Here is a 21202-nt window from a genome sequence, read left to right on the forward strand (position 1 = left end):
TTGACTATCTTTTTTTTTATTTTATTGAAATTATTAACTAAAAAATTGATTATTTGTTGACATTATCATATTATGTGATGTTTTTTCAGCTAAAAATATAGTTGCTAATGTTACACAAACTCATGGATTAAAGCATGCTGATGGTAGTACAAGTGCTAATGTTATACCAGTACCATCAGATCAACCAATTGATCTCAATGACGACAAAGAGCCTTTACCAAAAAAACCAAAATCAAAAAAAAAAATTATTGGGGACGTGGTTTTAGCACAAGTTAGTTGTTAAAAGAGAATTTGAATTGTATTTTTAGGGAATTTTAATTTCCTATTGTTTTCGCTTTTCTTCTGGACCCCCCGCAACCATGGTAGACACCCCCCCTAAAAAATTTTCTAAGTCCTTTAATCTCAACCATGGTAGACACCCCCCCAAAAAATTTTCTAAGTCCCTTAATCTTAACCAATACGATATATATGGAAAATATAGAAAAGTCACTGAATATAAAGAAAAAAAAGATAAATATGGGAAAATATCAGTAAATACAAAGAAAAATATAGAAAAGTGACTGAATATAAAGAAAAAAACGATAAATATGGGAAAATATCAGTAAATATAAAGGAGAGTATAGGAAAATATAGAAAAGTGACTGAATATGAAGAAAAAAACGATAAATATGGGAAAATATGAGTAAATATAAAGGAAAATATAGAAAAGTCACTGAATATAAAGAAAAAAAGGATAAATATGGGAAAATATCAGTAAATATAAAGAAAAATATAGGAAAGTGACTGAAAATAAAGAAAAAAACGATAAATATGGGAAAATATCGGTAAATATAAAGGAAAATATAGAAAAGTGACTGATAAAGAAAAAAACAATAAATAAGAGAACATATCAATTATGCCCCCCCGCCCCAAAAAAATTTTCTAAGTCCCTTAATTAATCTAAACAAGATGAATATGGAAAATGAAGGAAAATATAGAAAAATATAGAATATATAAACGAATAAACGAAAATATAGAAAAATCACTGAATATAAAGAAAAATACGATAATTATAGGAAAATATTAGGAAAATATGAGTAAACAAAAAAGAAAAGTATAGCAAAATATCATGGAAAAATCATATTTAGCAACAAGATTTTTCAACAAAAAGATTAAAAAAAAATTATTAACATGATAAATTATTAAATATTCAAGTTAAACAAAATATATACGATCACTGGAGGATTAGTGAGAAAAATTGATGAACAATATCCATCAATAAATAATAAAGAAATAATGATACCAGTACCCAGGTAGAAAAATATGTGTCGCGTCCGACTTAATAAAGTCGGAGGAAAGTCGGGATTTCAGTCAGGCCGACGTCGGATATTCTGTTAAATTCCCTTAAAGTAAAAAATTTAGAATATCAATTGCATTTTACAAAAAAAACTAAATTGTTGATAGATAGACTATTTATGTTTGTAATTTGTTTCTAATCATTCTAATCATGAATATTTTTCAATAAATTAAGCATAATTTTTTGTTTTACTCGAATTAACATTAAAATGACAGCTTGAGGTTATAGTCGAGATTTAAGACGACATTTATGAGAAAACGGTTCTCATCCAATAACTGTATATCGAAAATACTAAGCCTGCTGTTTTACCGGCAGGCTAGCGACGAGTAATTTTGAATATGCAACTTTAATAATCATGTTCATGTTTGGATCGGTTTGGATTAAAAACAACAAGTTTAATAAATAAAACAATCGTCTTGAATATTGTATTAGAATATAATTACCGATTGTTTTAATATCTGTATATTGTATTGTTGACTCATGTATATTACTATTATGATTATTATCATTATCATGTAGGAAATAAGGTAGCTAACCATACTGCTTTTCCTTGAACGATTTTATTCATTTAATAAATAAAGTACATGTAAATTTATTTAACAAAAATAGAAAAGTCCAAGGAAAAGCAGTAGCTAAGAAAAAGATGTAGCTAAGGAATTAATGTGACTCAGGAATTATTTCCTTGAAACATAATTTTTTGGCAACATTAATTCCTTAGCTACATCTTTTCCTTAGCTACTGCTTTTCCATGGACATTTTTTATTTATTTTATAAATAAAATACATGTAAATTTATTTTTTAAAAATACAAATGTCCAAGAAAAAGCAGTAGCTAAGGAAAAGATGTAGCTAAGGAATTAAGGTTGCCAAAGAATTATGTTCCAAGGAAATAATGTTGCTTAAAATATAATTGTCTTGGCAACTGTAATTTTTTAGCTACATTTTTTCCTTACCTATTACTTTTTCTTGCACATTTCTATTCTTAAAAATTAAATTTCATGTAATTTTATTTTCAAAAAATAAAAATGTCCAAGGAAAAGTAGTAGCTAAGGAAAAGATGTAGATAAGGAATTGAGGTTGCCAAAAAATTATATTTTAAGAAACATTATTTCCTTGAAACATAATTCTTTGGCAACCTTAATTTCTTAGCTACATCTTTTCCTTAGCTACTGCGTTTCCTTGGACATTTTTATTTATTTCAGAAATATAATACATGTAAATTTAATTTTTAAGAATACAAATGTCTAACAAAAAACAGTAGCTAAGAAAAGAATGTAGCTAAGGAAATGAGGTTGCCAAAAAATTATATTTTGAGCAACATTATTTCCTTAAAAAACAATCTATTGGCAACCTCAATTCCTTAGCTACATCTTTTCCTTAGCTACTGCTTTTCCTTGGACAGTTTTATTTTTGTTAAATAAATTTACATGTATTTTATTTATAAAATAAATAAAAAATGTCCATGGAAAAGCAGTAGCAAAATGTAATGATAATATTATAAAAAATTATGTTTCAAGGAAATAATTCCTGAGTCACATTAATTCCTTAGCTACATCTTTTTCTTAGCTACTGCTTTTCCTTGGACTTTTCTATTTTTGTTAAATAAATTTACATGTACTTTATTTATTAAATGAATAAAAATATTCAAGGAAAAGCAGTATGGTTAGCTACCTTATTTCCTACATGATAATGATAATAATCATAATAGTAATATACCTGAGTCAACAATACAATATATAGATGTTAAAACAATCGGTAATTATATTCTAATACAATATTCAAGACGATTTTTTCATTTATTAAACTTGTTGTTTTTTAATCCAAACCGATTCAAACATGAACATGATTGTTAAAGTTGCATATTCAAAATTACTCATCGCTAGCCTGCCGGTAAAACAGCAGACTTAGTATTTTCGATATACAGTAATTGGATGAGAACCGTTTTTTAATAAATGTCGTCTAAAATCTCGACTATAACCTCAAGCTGTCATTTTAATATTAATTCGAGTAAAACAAAAAATTATGCTCAATCTATTAAAAAATATTTATGATTAGAATGATTAAAAACAAATTACAAACATAAATAGTCTATCTATCAACAATTTAGTTTCTTTTGTAAAATGCAATCGATATTCTAAATTTTTTACTTTAAGGGAATTTAACAGAATATCCGACGTCGGCCCGACTGAAATCCCGACTTTCCTCCGACTTAATAAGTCGGGACACTCAGTCGGCCGACAGTCGGGCCGACGGAAGTTTTCTACCTAGGTAGAAGCTAATATAAAATTCGATGACGATGAGGAAAATGAAAATATACCAAAAATTAATTTCGAGATTAAAAAAATACAAGAAATTGTACATCTACCAATTAATTCATTTGCAGGCAAAATAATTTTAGCGAAAAAAAAAAAAAAATTCAAATAATAATAATGACATTATTTAGATATCATCGCAATCATAATAGCAATAAATAAAGTGGAATTTATATATGCAATGTCAGGACGGTTATTGAAATGAAGAACAATAACATTAGTAGACGACAGTGATTATGAAGTAAAATAAAATTTGAATGAAAAAAAGTTTGATTAAACTAAACAAAGATAATAAATTTACCAAAGGAAATATATTTTAGATTGAACTAACTTTATGGAATGAAGAGGCAGAAAATTTCTAGGGAAAAAAGGGTGATGTGATAGCATTAAAGGAATTAAAAATAAATGAATATAAAAAAATTAAAAATATAACGATGACTTCAGCAACAACTAAAACGTTAAATCCTGATTCAACCGAGAGAAAAAAGTAAATAAAATAAATACAATCGAACTCGACAATTTTGTAATAAATATTTAACATTGACAGGCTAAAATCATAGTACAACAAAATGAACAAAAACGGAGAGTTTATAAGGTTAGAAGAAAGCGATTCTGGACATGGAGATGACCCATTAGAAGAAACAAGCAAAATGAATGAAAATTAAATAAATTTTAGTTGTAACAATAATCATTGTAACGATAGAGAATGAAATAAATTTGTAGTTACGAATTTCAATATATATTAAAGAAGAAATTAAAATTCCCCCCGCAGGGAAGGCACAGTTGCTTCAGCAACTGTATGATCATTTTTTTTTTTCACTTTACTGAATATCTAATTTTTTTATTTTATCAAGCAATTGAAAGAACTTCTCATTAATCACTAATATGGAGATGAAATATTTGAATCATACAATGATTTAGGATATTTAACAAAAAAATGTAGAAAAGTTATTGTCAATATTGTGGCAAGTGAACTTTTAAAACATAAAAAAATAACCCAGAGATGTGGTTTTATTTCAAGATAAATTTCATCAACAATGTTTGACTAAAAAATTTGCTGATAATAATTATTAAGTACAAAACGTATACAAAAGTTACAAAGATGGTAGTGTATTTAAAAATAATACATTTTTTCAAATAAATAAAATTTCAATTCATCTACAAATTTATTATGACGAGTTTGAGGTTTGCAACCCTTTGAGTTCGAAAGCAGGTATACACAAAATTAGTGCTTTTTATTTTTCCATTTTAAATTTACCTTCACACATGCTTTCAAAATTAGACAATATTCATTTACTTGCCCTCTGTTATGATTTTGATATTTAAAGTTTTGGTATAAATCCAGTTTTAAAAGTAATAGTTAATGATTTAAAAATTTTAGAAAAAGATGGTATATTTATAAAAGGACTTAATTCTTTTGTCAAAGGTAGTTTGATATCTATAAGTTTTGATAATTTAGGAGGAGCGAAAATACTAGGTATGAATGAATCTTTCGTAGCCACGTATTCTTGTAGAATTTGTAAAATAACTATAAAAGAAGCTAGAAAAAGTGTTACATTAAATGAAAGTCTGTTGCGAACTAAATCAGAATTTATCTCATTATATAATCAGTTAGAATATTGTAATAATGATACATTTAATTTTTATGGTATAAAAAACAAAAATCTTTGGGTAGAGTTGAAATTTTATGATTTTGTTGATAGTTCAATTGTTGATATATTCCATGACTTTTTAGAGGGTATTTGTCACCGGGATATAAAATATGTACTTAAGTATTTGATCGAGATAGGTATTGTCGATCTGTCAAATTTAAATAATAAAATATCAACTTTTGATTATGGCTTACATAAAAGACCTTACCATCCATGTCCAATAGATTTAAATAAAAACGCAAATTTAGTAGGTCAGCGTGGTGCTCAAATGTTTTGTTTGATAACTTATTTACCACTTTTTTTAACTGATGAAATAACGAAATTGAATCATGAGGGTACAAAAAAATGGAGAGTTATTTTATTGTTAATAGAAATTATGAAAATTGTATTTGCTCCAACAATAAGCTATGATATGTTAGATAGACTAACAGTTTTAATTAAAGACCATCATAGTCTTATTATTAATGAATTTAGATTATCATTGATAATGAAAGATCATTTGATAACACATCTTCCAATGATTATGAATAAAATGGGACCACCAAGAATTCATTGGACCATGAAATACGAAAGTAAAAATGGATTTTTAAAAAGTTTCGTATACAAGTTGAAAAATTTCAAAGACATAGCACATACACTGGCTAATCGTCATCGAAAATGTATGCTACAATCATGGAATAATAGAAAACTATATTCTGAAGACGAACCACAAATTAACAACACAAAAATAATAAGTTTAAAGTCAAGTGAATTTTGTGATATTATTAACAAAACGTTAAATATAAATTCAAATAATTATATTTCTATAAGTAATAGTGTTGATATTCAAGGTGAACATTTGATAATACAAAAATTTATTTGTACATCAAATACTAATAGTTTTCCAACTTCCGGAAAAATCCTTATGATTTTTTCACATAATTTAAAGTTTTATATCATTTGTCAAAGTTGGAAGACAGAAGGTATTTCACCATCATGCTTAGGATATATTGTAGAAAATACTTTTGAATTATGTATAGATGAAATTATCAATCTATACCTCATACAAAAAGTTAGAATATAAACGAGTCTACAGATAAAAAATTAGTTATTGTAACAGATTATTTTTTGTAAATTTTGTAATTGATAAAATAATATTGTATAAATATTCATATATGTACCGAGTGAATCATTTCATTGTTTAGTTATATGAAAAATAATAAAATTTACGTATCAAAAAATATTATATAAATGAATATATACATTTTTTTTTTTGCTTAAACAAAAAAAAAAAAATTTAACAAAAAGTATTTGTGAAATTAACAAACAGCTGTTTGTAAATTTCATTTTACAAACAAAAATTTGTAAAATTAACAAACAGCTGTTTGTAAATTTTATTTTACAAACAAATATTTGTAAAATTAACAAACAATTATTTGTAGACCTAATTTAACAAATAAAAAGTTTGTTAAATTAACAAACGTTTTGTTGGTGGACCTAAAACTGAATTTGTTAATTTTACCAACTATTTTTTACTGTGTATGGGGCTTAGAAAATACAAAGCAATACGTATGGGGCTGAAAAAACACCTGCCTGTATTTAGCTATCATCAGTAGTCGAATTCACGAGGTAATAGGGTTTTCTTTGAATTCTCTCAATTTATTTAAATATCAACGAACTGAACAAATTATCTGTTTCATTATTTTTAGTATTATTTTGACTATAATTTTTTGTTAATAAAAAACTCACGAAAAAACCGCGCGAAGCGCGCGTATGCCCTAGTAATAAGAAAAAAGCAACTCGTAAAGAATATAAAAAAATCTTTACTAAACCAGTTTTCCAAAAAAAAGCGTCAAAAAAGTGGAAAAAATTTTTTTTTTTTACTCCAAAATATTAAAATCTTAATAACTTTTTTATTTATAGACCAGAATTATAACTAAAATATCTGATAGATACAGAAAAATCCTAGATAATTTGTAGTGAAGGAATTAGAATTTGTAGTTGAACTGTTTTGCGAGGAAAATTAATTCTCTCAAAGATCGAGGAAGCCTTCTTCTGACTTGAAACAACGACGTGCTATAAAAAATAGTCTAAATGCAACAATCACACAGTTTAACAATGTTGTTTTTGGTGATAGAAGATCAATATCAGAATCACAAACAACAGAAGCAGTATCAAGTGACCCAACCGAGCCAGTCCAAGAATCAAGGTCATCAGCAGCATTGTCTTCTCTTGATTTGGTGCCACCAATTACAAAAGACCAACAACATACAAAAATACTTGAAAATCATTCAACTGAGCCCATAATACAATCTGAACAATCCCATTGTAATGATCTGCTAAAGTTGCTATCCTCATTCAAAAGTAAATAAAAAAAAACATTTTTTATAAATATCAACTCGTGTTATCTTATTGATATATGTGTTAAAAAATTTTCTTTTTTTTCTAGTCACAAAAGAATTCGTACAGTCTTTGGAAGTACTGGTGTCATTGTTGAAAATTCAGTTAGAATTACAAATGACATGTGATGAAAAAATTCAAGAGACCAAAACAATCGAAAAAAATGTTCCAGATTGGAAAATTGGAGGGGCTGGCAAGGTAAATTGTTTTTTCAATAAAAAAAAATATTTATTTACGTCATGATAAGTTTATGTAGTACTTTTCACAACGACTTGTTATTATAAAAGTACCACAATTTAAAAACAAATCTTTGATTGTTTTTTACTTTTTGTACAGGTAAAGCTTGTTGATGATATTGAATGCTGGATGAGTTCCGCACTTTTAGATGTCATTAAATATGACTTGTATGATAACCCTAACGGGATGACAAGACAATTAATAATCTCATTGATTGGGAATGAAAATCTTGGTAAATACACAGTCGTTGGTAAAAGGAATACAATGGGATTGCCAATGGAAGTTCGGGGAGCAGTGAAAGGCAAGTTCATATTTCAACTAGTTAAAAAAAAAACATTTGTCTAGAAGAAAATATTTTAAAAAATTAAAATATTCAAAGTTTTATTGAAGAGAAAAAAATTAATTTATCTAATTTATTTGATTTGTTACAGGGTTCGTCTTGAAGAACAGCTGCTTGAAAGAAAAAAAATATGAAGACAATCAGCTATCAGGTAACAGTGAAGATGACAACGAAAATCAGCTGGACAACCATCATGGTGTACATACAGAAAGAAAATCACGTACATCAATATTAAAAAAACCTAAAAGATTAGCTAAGAGAAATAAATTCCAGTTCAATCGAGTTGTTAGTCTAATGTGCAGCAACCGTAAAGAAAAAAAAAGGGCCATACTACTAGAAATGAAAAAAAATTATCAAAGAAACCATTAAAAAAAATTTCTGATCAATCTCCATTGGCAGGACCACATGCTTCACGATCAGAATTGCCAAAATCATCAGAACCAAGTCATTCTTTACTACTTGGCTCAAGTTCACCAATGGATGCATCAACACCATCGTGTTCTCCAGCACATCAATCTTCATTGGCAGGACCACATGCTCCACGATCAGAATTGCCAAAATCATCAGTACCAAGTCATTCTTTACCACTTGGCTCAAGTTCCCCAATGGATGTATCAACACCATCGTGTTCTCCAGCACATCAATCTCCATTGGCAGGACCACATGCTCCACGATCAGAATTGCCAAAATCATCAGTACCAAGTCATTCTTTACCACTTGGCTCAAGTTCACCAATGGATGCATCAACACCATCGTGTTCTCCAGCACATCAATCTCCATTGGCAGGACCACATGCTCCACGATCAGAATTGCCAAAATCATCAGTACCAAGTCATTCTTTACCACTTGGCTCAAGTTCACCAATGGATGTATCAACACCATCGTGTTCTCCAGCACATCAATCTCCATTGGCAGGACCACATGCTCCACGATCAGAATTGCCAAAATCATCAGTACCAAGTCATTCTTTACCACTTGGCTCAAGTTCACCAATGGATGCATCGACACCATCGTGTTCTCCAGCACATCAATCTCCATTGGCAGGACCACATGCTCCACGATCAGAATTGCCAATATCATCAAAAACAAAGATTTGTTTTTAAATTGTGGTACTTTTATAATAACAAGTCGTTGTGAAAAGTACTACATAAACTTATCATGACGTAAATAAATATTTTTTTTTATTGAAAAAACAATTTACCTTGCCAGCCCCTCCAATTTTCCAATCTGGAACATTTTTTTCGATTGTTTTGGTCTCTTGAATTTTTTCATCACATGTCATTTGTAATTCTAACTGAATTTTCAACAATGACACCAGTACTTCCAAAGACTGTACGAATTCTTTTGTGACTAGAAAAAAAAGAAAATTTTTTAACACATATATCAATAAGATAACACGAGTTGATATTTATAAAAAATGTTTTTTTTTATTTACTTTTGAATGAGGATAGCAACTTTAGCAGATCATTACAATGGGATTGTTCAGATTGTATTATGGGCTCAGTTGAATGATTTTCAAGTATTTTTGTATGTTGTTGGTCTTTTGTAATTGGTGGCACCAAATCAAGAGAAGACAATGCTGCTGATGACCTTGATTCTTGGACTGGCTCGGTTGGGTCACTTGATACTGCTTCTGTTGTTTGTGATTCTGATATTGATCTTCTATCACCAAAAACAACATTGTTAAACTGTGTGATTGTTGCATTTAGACTATTTTTTATAGCACGTCGTTGTTTCAAGTCAGAAGAAGGCTTCCTCGATCTTTGATGGTTGATAAGTTTTTTTTTTTTTGATGACTGGATCATTGCTCCATCAGGGTCTACTCCATTTTTGTTCAAATCTTCAATTTTTTTGATTAAATTATTTTTTGATGCTGAAACATTAATAATCCTTTTTAAATAAAAAATAAAAAAAAAAATTCAACTGAAATTTTGACAATAATAAACAAAATCCAACATAACCTCTCAATGTTTGAATAAAAAAACAATCGATTAGTGATCATTCGCTTGATAATTTATTAATAAGACTATAATATTATTTTTTAATAAATAATAAAATAAAATAAATAAATAGGAAATGACTATACTTACTACTTGTTTGAATGATTAATGCTTCAATTAATTTATTGTTGATTTTCACTACAACGTGGTCACCGTTCACAGGGAGACTTTTTTTTTTTTCTTCTGAAGCATCTTCTGGCAAGCTTACTTGACCTTTTGGCAGAACGAACCCTTTTTCTTCTGGTTCTGATTCACAATAAACTAATGCGTATGCCCACATTATAATTAATAATTTTTAATATTAAAGATCTAAATACAGTCTAGCGCACAGACAAATGATGGCTTGCTTACTGGCAAACTCAAAATGAATCAGACTTCAGTCAAGGTTAGGTTTTTCATTTTATTGATTGAAACCAACTAAATCCTCACGTGTTATAATATTTTTCGAAATTAATTGGTGCTGCATTTTTAATCAATTGGTCAATAAAAATGAGTGAATATTATCGAAAATTTAAACGATCTCGACAATACGAAATAAAAAAAAAATTACGAACAATAACAAATGATAAACGTCACCATCATTCAAGGTAAGTACCTGTTTTTTTTCTGTTTTGGTTTTTAAATTATTATTAAAGATATGTTAAACAATATTTCATATGAATCATTAATAACTTTACAGAGTATATATTCCAATCATCAATAATGACCGAGATCTTGATGATATCGAACAACGTGAAAGAGGTGGCTTGAGTGGTATATCAATGCTTTTCTGATCATAATTTTTAATATATTCTATGTGATTCTATATCTTTATTTATTTTTATTTCAGTTACAAACATTAATCATGAGCCATTGATTCATATCAATAATTTAGAAAATATAAGGAATGGTGTTGAAAATAACCAAAACTGTAAGTTATTTATTATTTATTATTTTTCTAATAAATCCTCTCTTTTTAATAAATGTCTAAATTTGCTATTGTATATATATTAATTTTTTTCTTTGTACTTAGTTGATGATAACAATCAAGAAATTGTGGACAATGAATTGAATGATGAAGATAATGATGACCAGGATTATTTTGATGCAGAGATACTTAGCAATGATGATGATGATCATGATGATGCAGATAACCAAGAAAATCTAAACGAAGAGGATCATGAAGATGAAGAAGGAGATGAAGTGCTTTATGATGGTGCAAGAATAACAGTTGGTGAAAGCTTGTTATCAATTTTAACATTTTATTTACGTCATCGTTTGAGTGGTGCAGCTTTAACTGACCTTTTGAGACTAATTGAAATGCATTGTTTAACTCCAAATTTATGTAAAAAAAGTCGTTATCTATTTTTTAATTTTTTTAAAGATATTCAGACAGATGTTCAAAGATGTTTTTATTGTACAAGCTGCTTGTGCCCACTACTAACAGAAAAGTCTCATTGCCAAACATGTCCAGCGAATAAAAGAGATACCAGTTATTTCATTCAACTTCCATTGATAGATCAAATAAAAAAACTTTATCGTCGAGAAGATTTTTATGATAATTTACAATTAAGATTTAATAGACAAAAAAAAAATGTAGACAATTATGAAGACATATATGATGGAGCAATTTATAAACATTGCATGCAGGATGGAAACTTTTTATCAAATCCTGATAACATTTCATTCACTTGGAATACTGACGGAATTTCGATTTTTTCTTCTTCGAACTATCAAATTTGGCCATTCATTCTTAGCATTAATGAGCTACCATACAAGCTTAGGACAAAAAAAGAAAATTTGTTAATTGGTGGCTTATGGTTTGGTTCATCAAAACCACTACCTTCTTTTTTTTTGCATGGAATATCACAAGAACTAAATACAATAGAAAATGGAATTGATATTGATGTTCCATTTCAAGATCAGCCTTTGCGTATTCATGGAAAAGCAATTTGTGGTACTTGTGATTTGCCTGCTAAGGCTCTTTTTTTAAATATGCAACAATTTAATGGTGAGATGGGTTGCTGCAAATGTGAGATTGTAGTAACCAGATATGAAAAAGTCCCTGTATATCGATACCAAGAAAATATGCTTGTTCGTTCTCAAAGAACCACAAATGATAATGCAAGACAAGCACAAACTTTACGTCAACAACGTGAACTTCGAGGTCAAACCTTGCAACCTCATGAATTACATGTAAATGGTGTAAAAGGTCCAAGTGTTATTGCTAGATTTCAACGCAATTATATAAGAACAACTGCAATTGATGCTATGCATTTTTTGTTCTTAGGGCTTGTTAAAATGTTGATAAGTCTTTGGTTCAGCCCAAAGTACTCTGGAGAAAAATGGTCTTTTGCATATTTAATATCTTCCATAGACGATTCAATACGTTCTATGAGACCACCAGAATTCATTACTCGCCATCCACGCACTATTTCCGAGCATTTTAAATTTTGGAAAGCTCATGAGTTCAAGACCTGGTTTTTTTATTACTCCTTACCTGTATTAAAAAGAGTAATGACAGCTGAAAATAATGGACTTGACTATTTGACTCATTATGAACTTTTAGTCAATGCAATATCTTTACTGAATCAATCTAGTATCTCAGGCGAGATGATTGATCTTGCTGAACAAATGCTAAATGATTTTGTTAAAAATTTCAGTGAGTTATACCACGAAAAATTTATGACCGCTAATTTGCATCAGTTATTGCATGTGGCACAAAATACTAGAGATTTTGGCCCAATTTTTGTTACCACTTGTTTTCCTTTTGAAAATATAAATGGAGAACTGTCTTCTCTCGCACCAGGTTTACAGGTTTACAAATATCAACTGGACTCTCTTATTTTATGTCATTACCCGAACTGATTGAAGATCTCGATCACGACAGTATAATTTTTGATTATTGTTCAGACTTGACAAATCCACAAAAAAAACATAAAACTCATCACTTGTTTCGTGATTCATATGCTGTTGGTAGCATATGTAAAAATAGAGAAAATCCACCAGTGATCGTTGATATATTACGTGCAGCGAATATTAGGGAAACTAACACCAAGTTGTTTTTCAGGCTCATGAAATCTGGAATTTTATATAGGTCATTGCTTTATGATCCCCAACAAAAAATAAGAACTGATTCAACCTTCATAAAATACATTACAAATGATCAATTTAAGTTTGGACAAATTTATTGTTTCGTGCAATCATCTAACTGTTTATGTAAATCATATTGCGTACGTACGTGTCAATCCAAATGTTATGCTATTATCAACAAATGTGATGTTATACCACGGTTTGATACACAGGTTCCAAATTTTCCAAGAATATATGAATGTGAACTAAGTGCCAACTATGTTGTCGTTGAAATAAAACATTTGATGTGTGTATGTTTTCATGTGCGATTAATTGGTTTATCTTATATAATTGAACCCATAAATTTAATTGAAATTGAATAGTTCTTAATTTTGTTTAATGAATGATAATAAAAACCTTTTTAAAAAATTTAACAATTCATGTGAGTTTTCTATGTCATTAAAAATATTTTTTTTTTTAATTATCAGTTAAATTTTCATTAGTATTTAGTATGAAATAAAAAAAAAAAAAAGGAGTACAAATATTACATTTATAGTGTTGGCAGACAAGCCGCTGAGGACGGCGAAGTCTGTGCGTACCAGCAATATCAAATTGTTACATTTATTTTGGTGCCCGTCTCTAATCGAAACTTATTCAAATATATTTTTATTTTAGTGTATTCGTTTAAAGTTTATAATTTTAATTATTTTAATTTTGTTATTGTGTTATTCCTGGTATAAAAAAATTTGAAAAATTACTATATGAAGTTTACATATGAATGATGGATATATGAACACGTGTAGGAGAACACAACACGGCCAAGCATCGGTGCATAATACAAAAAATCAAGTGATATTACCAACTACTGACTTGGAAAATTGGTTCAATGACAACTTAACAAAAAAATTTCTCTCAAAAATTGAAGATTTTCAAGAAAAAGATTCTGGATGGACATTAAGAGCAATTATTAATTTGATGATTAATATTAATCGTTATGAGCCATTGAGAGGTAGTTTATCAACATTTATCGAATTGCCAAAGAGTATCCAAATAAAAAAAGCAGTTTTAAATATTAAAAATAATGATGAGTACTGTTTTTTGTATGTAATCACAGCGGCTTTGTATCCAGCTCAATCGCACAGCTATCGTATCACATCATACCCTGATTTTAAGACAGTTCTAAAATATGATGGGATAAATTTTCCAATAATGTTATGTGACATTCCAAAATTTGAGGTTATGAATGATTTATCAATCAATGTCTACGGTATTTATGATAAATATGAAATAGCACCAGTGTATTTGAGTTAACACAAGTCATTAAAACCCACAATTCATTTACTCATTATGAATAGTGGATTGTCAACTGATGAACCAATATTTCATTATGTTTGGATACGAAATTTATCACGACTTGTCAGTTCACAAATTTCGAAAAATTATCATAAAAAGTGGTTGTGTGATCGTTGTCTTTGTCATTTTAAAATTCAAAATTCATATGAAAAACATTTAACTGACTGTGAAAATAATAATAAAGTGAGAATGATTTTACCAGAAGAAGGTGAAAATATATTAAAATTTAAAAATCACCGATTCAAAGAACCAGCACCATTTGTCATGCAGATCTTGAATGTATTTTAGAACCTGGAGAGAATGATTCAGACAATCATGTGCCGCACAGTGCTGCATATTATTTTCATTGTACATATGACAAGTCTCTGTCAGAATTCAAGTCACGTCGTGGTCCTGATTGTATAGAGTGGTTTGTCAGAGAACTTCGAAAAAGAACGAAACAAGTAAATGACATTTTGAATAATCCAATACCAATGGAGCCTCTTAGTCAAGAACAAATCATGGATTTTCAAACAGCTCAAATATGTCATATTTGTGAAAATAAATTTTCTCCTGCGCAGATCAGAGATCACGATCACTGCCATTACACAGGCCATTATCGTGGAGCAGCACATCCTGAATGTAATGTCAACTATACAGATTCACATACGATACCAGTAATATTTCATAATCTCTCAGGTTATGACTCACACTTTTTTTTGGAAACTCTAGCAAACATGTTTGAGCCCCCAATTAGAATTTTACCGATCAACAAAGAAAAATATATATCTTTTACAAAAAAAATCAAGTATCCATGTTTAAATAAACGAGGTAGCCGACTAGTCAATTTAAGATTTATCGACTCCTACAGATTGATGGCATCTAGTCTTGACAAACTGGCTTCAAACTTAGCTGATTGCGATAAAAAAATTACTAAAAAATATTGTGAAGATCCAGAAAAATTTCAATTATTAAAAAGAAAAGGAGTATTCCCATATTAATACATCAATAGCTGGAATAGATTAGAAGATATGAAACTTCCATTTATTGATCAATTTAATTCAAGATTAAATAACAGCAATACTTCAAATGATGATTATGAACATGCCCAAACAGTTTGGAAAAAATTTGAAATTAAAACACTTGGTGACTATTCAGATTTATATTTACGTACAGATGTTTTGTTGTTAGCTGATATTTTTGAAAATTTTCGTAAAAACTGTTTATCATCATACAACTTAGATCCTCTTCATTACTATACAAGACCAGGATTCTCATGGGATTGTATGCTGAAATGTACTGGTGTAAAATTGGAATTACTAACAGATGCTGAACAACTCTTATTCATCGAGAAAGGAGTAGCTGTATGTCCGAATCGTTATGCAAAAGCCAACAACCCATACATGGGTATGGAGTATGATACAATCAAAGATGAGTCATACCTCATGTACTTTGATGTTATTAATTTATATGGAATGGCAATGTCACAACATCTTCCATACGGTGGCTTTGAGTGGGATAATAATCAGTGGTCTTTAGAAGACATTTTATCAACACCTGACGACTCTTCTACAGGCTATATTTATGAAGTTGATCTTGAATATCCTGAAGAATTACATGAACGCCATCAAGATCTTTCATTGTGTCCAGAGCACAAAATACCACCTAATTCTAAACAATGCAAACTAATGACAACTTTTTATCCAAAAGAAAAATATATTATTCATTATAAAAATCTCAAACAATATTTAAAACTCGGTATGAAATTATTAAAAATTCATCGAGTTTTCAAATTTAGACAGTCATCTTGGTTAAAAAAATACATAGATTTGAATACGAAAAAAAGATAAGAGGCAACAACTCAATTTGAAAAAGATAAACTTTTGAATAATGCTGTATATGGAAAATGTATTGAAAATGTAAGAAAGCAAAAAGATGTTAAAATGGTCACCAGATGGGAAAACAGATATGGTGCTAAATACTACATTCAACAACCGAATTTCCATAGCCTCACAGTATTTGGAGAAGACATTGTTATTATTGAAATGAATCGGACAAAAATTCATTTCAATAAACCAGTTTATGTAGGATTTTCAATACTTGATATATCAAAAACATGTCTATATGATTTTTATTATAATTATATAAAATCTAGATTTGGTAACAATGCAAAATTAATGTACCACGACACAGATAGTTTGTTATATGATTTTAAATTTAATATTTATGAAGAAATGAAAAAAAATTTTGATAAATTCGATACTTCTGATTATTCTCAAGATAATATTTTTGAAATGCCTCGTGTAAATAAAAAAGCACTAGGATTAATGAAAGATGAAAGTTGTGGAAAAATTATAACTGAATTTATCGGTCTAAGAGCTAAACTCTATACATTCCGTGTACTCGGAGAAAAAGATGCAAATTAAAAACTAAAGGTGTATAAAAGGTTTAAATTTAAAAGAAATGAATAATAATGGAAATATTTTACATATTTATTAAAACATTTTTTACAGATCTATTTATTTATAACTATTATGTGTATCGTCAAAACTTAACCTTACATATAATAATCCACTTCTTCTTCGTAGTTAATCCTCCTCCTTCAATCGGATTATTTTTATAATCTATGAGTTTATATGTCACTGGATCTGTATATTTCACTTCCTTGATTGTAAATATTTCTGTTGTGAAGTTTGGTGTATAACCTTTTTCAAAAACAGTTTTATATTTACTAATTCGAACTTTATCACCAATCTTGAATTTATTTTTGATATCACAATTTTGTTGAAATTTTTTACAAATATTTCTCAATAGTTGTTTTTCATTTTCTTTCGTAACATCTATTGGTTTCATCTTTATTGTTCTGTGTTTTGAATTATTATAATTTTCAAGCAGATGTGGTAAAATTTCTAACCACTTGTAGGATCCTTGATAAGTAAATTTTTCCCACATTTTATTCGTCAGTGTTCTATTGAAGCGTTCAACAATTGATGCTTTGAGATTGCTGTATGTTGAGTACATATGTATCTTATGTTTTTGCGTAAGAGCTTCAAATTCCTTGTTGTAAAATTCTTTTCCTTGATCAACATGTAAATTTTGTGGTATACGTCCTTCATCAAGCACAGATTTCATCGCTGCTGTAACATCTTTCTCAGTTTTTGATTTTATTGGTATAGCCCATGCAAATTTCGAAAATATATCAATAATTGTAAGCGAATATTTATAGTTTCGGTTAACAGACGTATAAGCTTGCTGATCAACAAGATCTGCTTGCCAAGTTTCATCCAATCCTTTAATGTCAACATGACGACGAGTATAATTTCTTCGAGCAGGCCTGTGTAGTTCATGAGCAACTACTGCTTTTTTATGATCCATTAGAACGATTTTCAAGTATCCTGAGATGATTATCCAAGATTTTCAGTTTTTTTATTATTTTAATTTCCAAATTTCCAATTTCAGTGCTCAATGTGTTGAGTGATTTTTCAAAATTTAGTTTGAAATTCTCAAAAGCTCTATTCGATGAAGTTAATCTGGACTCCAATGTCTGAATGGATTCTATATTTTGAAGTGAAAGACTTTGCGCTGTATCAAATTCAAGACGATAATCCTTAATGAACTCTTGAAATTGAGACTGAAGTGAATTGGTTATTATATTATTATTATCAACATCATCACGTAGAGATTTATTTAATTGATATAAAATTCGTGTTTCTTCTTTTATAATTGTCTTGGTAATTTTAACAGATGTTGCATCATTTGATTCGAATGGATCAGCAACATTGCACAATCGTTTATTATTTATAATGTCCATCTGATGTTCGTTTGAAACCATCACCTGGAGGACCTCGAACACTTTTATTTTTTGATTGTCGTCCAAAAATATCAATACTCATCTTGACAGCTTGTGTTACAATAGGCTTAAATATATCACTTGCATATTTTTCTGAAGCGTCTTGATTTATTTTTAACATTTTATGTTTACGTCTTATTGCATCGCTAGCTTTTGTAATCTGATACAGATTATTTTTTCTTTATCGAACATTTTACTCGTCATGCTGATGCTCTCATACTTACCGCATAACTAATTCTTTTTCAAAAGTTCTTTTCAATTTATAGTAACAAAACAATCATATACTTAAAGATATCGGCCATTGTTAATTTCACTGTCCTCATCGATAACAACGAATCCATGCTTATCGCTATCCCAACAATTCAAACATAAATCTCGGAATCGAGTGTACGTCATGTCAGTATTCCCATGATCCTTATAAATATGTTTTAAATTCATTTCATCTTGTCGAAAAATGACGATAAAGTTTGGATTATCTCGTACTAAATGTTTTGGTGTACGTGCATAAGTTTGAGAAAGATAAAAACAATCAACATTTTGATGACGTCCCATACAAAAAAAAGCTCTTATATTGTTTTGTTTTTCACACATAACATCATCAAAAATCATTATTGAATTTGGATAAGCAGCTTGAGGTTCAATCACACTTTCATTTTCATTGAATGGATAATAACCAATACATTTCGTGGATTCAAGTAATTTCTCTAAGAACTGATATTTTGGTTGATTTAAAGATTTCGAATATATGAAAATATGAAAAACTCAAGGATAATTAAGAATCAAGTTTCTTTCAATTCAACACCTAAAATTCATATGATGTATACATGGTTGTATGCATACAAGGCTGCACGATGTGGAGAATGGGAACAACTTGCTCGTGATCATGAACGTTTCAACTTGAGAATTCAACGATTGAGTGAAATTATCAATCCAATATTGATTAAAAAATGTGAAAAAATTTTGAACATTATGAAATAAATTTTTTTTTTTCATTAAAAATTAAAAAATAAAATTGATGTTTTTATTTAACCTTTACCAAATATATGAATAGGATAAAAAAAATATTTACAACAAAAAAAATTAATTGAAAAAAAAAATATATTTATTTTTTCTTGTTTCAAAAAAAATTATTCTTTCATTTCATCTTCTATATTTATCTCGTCTTTTCCTTGAATACGATGCTCCAATTTTTCAGTTTTGTTCCATAGCTTGAATAAATCGCTTATAAGTTGTTCAAAGTCAGTATATGGTGATTTATCGAAATATTTTTTAACGAGCTGATGAAGATCTGTGACCCATGGTCGTTGTGTAAACAAAAAAATCAGAGGTGCTTGATTATTGTGACATGAAAGTACTTCTTCATGTGTTTCAACATTGAAATCTTTTTTCAGAAGTTCCATACTTTCCCAAAAGCAGCGTAAATCTTCATGAAAACTTTTTAATTCACTGAATTTATCAATGTATGATGCATTTGATGATAAAAATTGTGAAAAAATTGTAGATTCACCCCAGCAATGTACTTCCAATAACCTGAAAAAAAAAAAAAAATTAATTTTTAGAACCGGATGAAAAATATTAATTCGAGGATATTATGGATTCATAAAATATACTTACATCGATATGTACCAGTGTTTCAAATTTAAAACGTTTTTCACTGCACCGTTCATATGTTCGATCTTTTCATATCCACATTTATGATTTTCATAAAAAGGTATTCGTATTTTCTTCTCTGGACAACCGTAATCATGAAGATCAATTACTGGTTTTGAATAATCAATAATATTTTCTAAGCACTTTTTCTTTTCTAATCCTTTGACACAAATAAACTCAGCTGGTTTCAAAATTTCAGTCATTTTCTTGTATGTTTTTTCAAAAGGCATATCACCGTCATGCCATGTTAGGTCATGCCAATTTCGTGTCAACCAATTGTTTATCAATCGATATTTCTGTGGTACATCCTTTCATGATCCAGGTGGTTTGAATAGTATATGATCGATTCGTTCATCATGCAGACTTATACTTGCAAATTCTTTCAGAAAAAACTGATCAGGTAATTGAAATCCTTGAATGTCAACGATCATTGCCATTTTTATGCAATAGATCACTGTGTTTTTTTTTAAAGTTACATGCACGATAAATGTCGTAATACTAATTTTTTAGACGAAAAAATTTGCATTCTTATAGGACTTGCCCCTCCATATAAGGAATCGAGACTATCACATTTTAATAAATGACGTCACATTTTAAATAAACCAATACTTTGAACAAACAAATATTCGATAATGTCACAATAATCTGATACTTTAAATAAACAAATATTTCTTATCATTTCCGACCATTCTAAGAAATATGACGTTCTAAATAAATAACCATGACGTCATTTGAAGAACTTTCTCTAATGTTCGATGATGTCATTTGGAAGCTTCTAGAAACTTCGAGATTTTTACCCCTGCCCCCGATTTGACCCCCCGATCCCGGCCCCTGTCCCCTGGTCGCCTCATCATGGCCTAGAACTGGCCCTATATAACTACTCAGGTTGTCATAAATTTATTTAAATTTAGTTTTTTTGTAAATTCATTCTTAATTTTACATTAAATTTTCATATTTACATACGTAAATGTCCTCAACTATCTACCTAACCTTCAAATTGTGTCAATTACAGATATCTTGATAGTTAACATACGCATATTAACTATTAAGATACGTATGTTTAA

This window comes from Aphidius gifuensis, linkage group LG1 (genome assembly GCF_014905175.1).
Source record: "Aphidius gifuensis isolate YNYX2018 linkage group LG1, ASM1490517v1, whole genome shotgun sequence".
Classification (NCBI taxonomy): domain Eukaryota; kingdom Metazoa; phylum Arthropoda; class Insecta; order Hymenoptera; family Braconidae; genus Aphidius; species Aphidius gifuensis.